This window comes from Taeniopygia guttata, chromosome 9, assembly GCF_048771995.1.
Source record: "Taeniopygia guttata chromosome 9, bTaeGut7.mat, whole genome shotgun sequence".
In the NCBI taxonomy this organism is placed as follows: Eukaryota; Metazoa; Chordata; class Aves; order Passeriformes; family Estrildidae; genus Taeniopygia; species Taeniopygia guttata.
The window spans coordinates 22,012,200-22,018,199 of record NC_133034.1 but is presented as its reverse complement, the minus strand read 5'-3'; positions in this window follow the sequence as shown (position 1 = coordinate 22,018,199).

The following is a 6,000-nucleotide window of genomic DNA, read 5'->3' as shown; positions in this document are numbered from 1 at the left end:
CAGCTACCATGGCACAGCAAGCTGGGCACCAGGGCTGTTATAGAGAGGCAATGCAGCATTTTGCTCTGTGGATTATTACTTTTATCATTTACTCCTTTATTGCTGCTTGATGGGTTCTGGAACTTTCAGGGTCTGAGTTTGCAGAGGAGCTCATCTTTAGGATGCATCCTCAGCCTTCTATCCTTGGATCTGCATGAATGTGTTTACTCCTCAGTTAAACAGATTTCCATCATTTTGAAAAGCCTGTCAAAACCATTTAGCTATAAAAAAATCACTAATAATTTTGGATCTCTTCAGAAGGAGGGTGTGTGTGTAGAACTAATTAGCTCCTGTCAATGTATAATGTGTGTCTTTACTTTCTCTGGTGTAGAAAACAATTCAACCCCAGCCCTGAGAGATGCTGGGCAGCATCAGGGCATTAAAGCCTTGGAGGGGGATGAGATCTCTGCTGAGCAGTTCAAGCTTCCCTGGCTGCCTATGCTTGGCGTAGAAACTATTTAAAGATTTTGTTGTTCAGATCTGACCCTCAGCTGCAAAACAGTTAATCAGCAATAGCCTCCTCAGTAAAATGGTATTTATTCATGGTATCTATTTACAACCCCTTGTCTCTTACCCCGGGCAGAGCTCTGAGCTGCAGCTAATGACTCAGAGCTGTGATATCACCGTGCTTGGCTGTTCTCCTCCTGCCATCCCTGTGTGGCTGCAGCCCATCCTTGGTGCCTTTTTCTGAGATAGATAAACCCTGCCTGCAGCAGCACAAAACTCTGGCTCCCTGCTGCTCCAGCACTCTGGGAAAGCCAGCCTGGCCCACACCACCTCGTGTCAAACCATCAGCAACATCATTTTGGATGGCCCCACAGAGCAGCTCCCCCGTGGGACCCTCCCTCCCTCCCCTCAGCAGCTTTCCCAGGGAATGAAGGCAGCTGTATCTGTGTTATCTGCAGGCTGGAATTGCCTCTCCCAGCACAGCCCCTGCCTTGCACTGAGATGTTTCTGGTTTGGGCAAGAGGAACAGAAAGCACTGTGAGGAGTGTCCTTGCTGATGAGGGATGTGTTGAGCTAAGCAAGCCTGGTGCTTCCATGGGCCAGCTCTGACATCGAGTGGGTGAAGGTGGCTCTGCCAAGCTTGGGATTAACCAGATCTGGACAACCCCAAACTGGGGATGATCCATGGCAGCTCATTAAGGGATGATCCAGGTGTGTGAGGAGGGATTTATCATCAGTGAAAGTTCCACAGTCAAGCGTCAGTGGCAGGTGGGAATGGGACTGTAACCCTGGCACTCTAAATTTGGGGTGGGGAAAGGGGAAAAGGTTTGGGGTGGCTGTAGGGAAATGTGGGCATGCTGTGTTTTCTGTGGGCTCATCTCGTGGGATCTGGTTTTAGAGGGGAGTTCATGGTGGTGGTAAGGAGGGAGTGCCCAGGGAGACCCCAGGTCCTTGGGGACACCCAAAGGGTCACAATTACTTGCTAGGACACCAAACCAGGAGCTGCTTGTTAGGACTTACTAGGAACAAACCACCTCAGAAAGACACAGAGCGAGCTCCAAAAGTTTGGAGATGGATTTTCCTGTCTCATGTTGCACCTCTACCTTTTGCAGTGTGCCCCTGTGAGGCAGTGATGCTGAGTGCCCATGAGCTGGTGGTGGCACAGCAGAGCCTGGCACTCAGCACTTTGACAGAGCACAGACTTCAGGCCTAGCCTGGAGTGATTTTTCCTTTTTTTTTTTTTTTTTTTTTTTTTTTTTTTTTTTTGCTATAAAACAGCAGTGATCTGGGTCAGGTCAGGGATTCTCCTGCTGAACTGTGACATACCCTGTGCTGATCAGTTAATCTCTGCCTGCTTTGCTTTTTGCTGGGTGTTACAGCCTTGTGAGGGCTTTGGGAGAGTTAATGGCTATAAACAAACAGTTAAAGACAAATTGCAAGTTCAAGGAATTGCAACCAACCAGCTTGGGAATGCACTGGGGGTTGGTGGTGCTTGTCCCTCAGATGCTGGAGATCAGAGACATGGGTCTGTCAGTGCCTCTGGCAGGATTCAGGCCCCTGGGAGTGAAGGGGATGTCCCCTCTGTCCTGGGAGGGGACAATGTCACACCAATGGCACTATGACAGAAGGGGTGTTGCTCAAAACTATCCTCTACCTGACAATTATGCTTATTTTTAGCTTTGTATGAATTTTCTCTGGTCAGAAGATCACAAGTCACCATCACTGCTTGCTTTCAAGACAGTGAGAGCAAAAAATATGAATGAACTCTTCACTCCCCAAGTGTTTTCTTCTATTTTGGGGAGTTAAAGAAGACTCAGACTGCAATTAGCCAGCCCAATCTTTCTCATGCCCTGACCCTGGGTTCAGACAAGGGCCACAGTGCTGCCTCATGAAAGATCCACAGAGACATTTCTTTTCACAAGAAAGTTTAAGAAAATACTCATTTATTTAACAAATGTGTTTTTCCACTGACCTTCCTGCAATTTGCATTCAGACCATCCTATAAAATGGCAGAAAGGTTCTTAATGGCAATAATAAAGAAATCATGAACTAAGAGGAGCCAGGGATATTGGCCATGTCTTCCCCAAGACTGTTAGTTAGTCTGTAGTGTGTATATTTGTGTTGGATTGTGGTTGTGTATTTGGTGCCCTGTGTAAAGGGGATTTTTCCCTTCTGCTGCTGCTGTTCTTCCCTTTCAGAATGAAATTCTGGTAAGTTCTCCCCTCTGCCCTCCCTCTTCCATCTCCATATTTTAGACTAACTGGAGGCAAGAATTGATGTTGTTATGAAGATTTCTTTAATGGGGAGAAACTTCCCATTTCCATCCTGAATAATTTATGGCCAGCTCATTCCCGATAGTTCTAACTAAGGGTTGTCAGCCTAATTATTTTGTTTTCCTGCTGATATTCCTTATTTACTTATAAACAGCAGTTGTATCCTCTCTCAACCTGCCTCTTTTTTTCTCAGCTAAGTAAGCCAAAATTCTCTATTCTCAAAAAGTTGTGCTCTGTTATTTCAGGTCAAAAAATTATTAAATCCAAAACAAAGATCTAGTTGGGATCCTGATCACCTGTCCCAGTTAATCTTTGCTCAACAGGTGAAATGCTGCTCTGTGGGGCTGCTGAGCAAACCTCCACTGATTTTAACATGATCACCACCTCCCTTGCCAAATTTGTAAAGTCATGCAGAGGAGCTTGATAAATAAACTGATTTTTAAGTGGGGGTTATTTATGTATAGCCACAGAAAATAAGGTTTAATTGAGCAACTGGTCTGGTGGAAACTGTCCTTGCCAATGGCAGGGCATTGGAATAGGATGGGCTTTAAGGTCCCTTCCAACCCAAAATATTTGATGGTTCTGTGATTATCTGCAGAGCAGTTGCAGGGAAGAGCCATCTGCATTGCTGATGTCCAAGTCTGACATTCAAAGGTTAGAGGTCTTTCAGGTGGCATTTCTGCTTCATTGTCACTGATGAAACTAATTTACAGCAAATTGTATAAAATTGGAGTGAATTTTCTGAGGGCTACTTCTCCAGTACCTTTCACAGAAGGCAATTTCACCTGAAAAAATAAGATTTTTCCTTGACTGCCTCATCAAACCCCTTTAGCAAACCTTGTTAGCTGTGTCATGAGGTGTCCATTTTGCAAAATTTAGGGTTTTCACATCTTTTCCTGGGGCTTAGAGCAGAGTGTTGCTATCATGAGAAGCAAGACCATGCACAAGAACCACATCCATTGCTGGAGTCCCCTGTTGTCTCTCCTGGATTATCTCTATTTCATATTTGAAGGCTACAAATGAATCACTCCAGAAAAGAGAATGCAGCTAAAACTCAGGGAGAGCACGTCTCTGGCACCCATCCCCAGCGTGTGAGATCTGTGCCAAATCTGCTGCTCTCTTCTGAGGCACGAGACAACGTCCCCAGTTTTGTAGCAGGCAGCAGCACCCACTGAGCACTTCAGAAATCGGATCTGTTTTCTGCTGGAAATCTGATGGCGTGTTTGAACTACACGACAGGGAATGATTTTGTAAAACGGTGCTAGGCAGCCTTGTTTGCCTTCTGAAATCTTTAGAAAAAAAGCTATTTTAAATCATTAGGAAAAAACTAACCGCAACCCTATCAGAAGGATTAATTCATCTGTTTTCTTCAGGAAATATAATTACTACGGATCTTTCAAAGCTCCCAAGGAGCTGGCAGAGAAGTCTTCCCCAGAGCTGCTGTCTGTGACAACTGATCTGGCTGTGACACTGTAAAATCACTCATCCCTCCTGGCTGGGGCAGCGAGCAGGAGTCACCTCTGTGCTGGCATCTGGGGACTCAGAGCTGCTGCTGGGACCTTCCTTTGGCTGAATGTGGTGAGAGCTGCAGCATCTGTCTCCAGCCAGCTCATCCGAGGGTGCTCAGACAAAGTCCCCGACTTTTCCCTGTCACTCAAAGCCTGTAGAGGCAGCTAAAGGGCAGTTGACTGTCCCAAAAAGCCATCGAGATCCTCTGAAACAGAGTCTCCAGCTCCTTCGTGGGTTTATGGCAGCACATGTTGGGGGCCAGCTGATGTTTCCTCCCTCTCAGCCCCCTGAGTTATCAGTCTAGCCCAGAGATCCGAGGCTTTGAGGGGAGGAATATCAGGAGATGGCAAAGATTTCCAAAAGAGGCTCTTACCCCAATATATGATGGTGCAGCTCTCTTTATTCTGTGATGTCCATGGGGAGAGCGGGGCAAAAAAGAGCATGAACAGGAAATGTCAGGGGTTTATCCAGGCTTTGGACAGGGAGAGCTCCTTGGCTCTCTGCCAACCCCGTTGGGGCAGGAAGGAGGGTCCAGGGTTATCTTGATCAGAGTCACAGAGGTCCCGTGGTGTTGGGAACAGAGGTATTGATGATTCCCAGATTGTAGAAAGTCTCTGTCTTTCTGCCCCATTGCCAAAGAAGTCATAATTCATCTGTGCTGGTTTCAAGGCTGTTTATTCTGTTTATCTCTAACATGTTCTGCTGCCCTGCCGCAGCTCTGTCCTGCAGGGCAGCGTGTGGGGCTCTGCCCTCAGTGGGATGGTACAAACATTAAATACCACAAACTACCTGTGCTGGATTTACAATAACGTGCCAATATCTGTCACCTACGTTGGACAGTGTGTCCCCAGCCTAAACCAACAGAAAAATGCCAACACCACAGTGAAACATGGAGGGCATGAAGAAGGAGAAAAAGGACAAGGCACACCCAATTTCCTCCATCTTGTCCCCTTTGGACCCCTAATCTAGAATCCTAAAATTTTACTTTTGCACCCGTGCCACTCTTAATTATTACTGATATCAAACACTCAGAGCTTGTAATTCATCCTGTAAGATTGAAAACTCTTTTCCCTGGACAGAGATCACAGACAGTGTCTCTGGGGGCTCTGTCCAGGGGGGTTCCTGACTCTCTGCCAGGGTTCCAGAGCAGCCAGGGCAGCCAGAGGGAAGCCCTGGATTCCCACACCGCAGAAGGGGGAACAGAATGCCCATGAGCACAATGTAACACCATGGCTGGTGCTGATGAATATGAGGCAGATGTTTTAATCTCAAGTTGTTCATGACCAGGGATGCAGAGTGCCCAGAGGGAAGCGGAGCTCGGCGCTGTGGTGGTCCCTGGCAGTGGGAGTGGGTGAGAAACGAAGCGTTTTACATCCGAGTGAAACCATGGGGAAAACTGAACCCGTGGTGGCAAAGGGAGAGAATCTGGAGAAAAGCCTTGCAGGAAAGCTGTGAGCACATGAGGGGGTTGGTGCTGGGGATTCAGAGAGCTCAGAGGCGTCCCAGAGCTCTGCAGGGGGAGTGGGATGGTCCCAGTGCTAGATGATCTGTGACGGCTGCTGGCAGGGAGGTGCCTGGTGGGACTTTGATAACTATCAGCATGCTGCTGTAAAATGTTACTTCTCCTGGGAGGAGAGCCCCGGGCGAGTGGTGGAAATAGGAAGAAAAATAGGGAGAAAAAAGAAAAGGGATGGGGAGGCAGCAGAGCTGGGCTGGGTGGCTGAGCACCTCT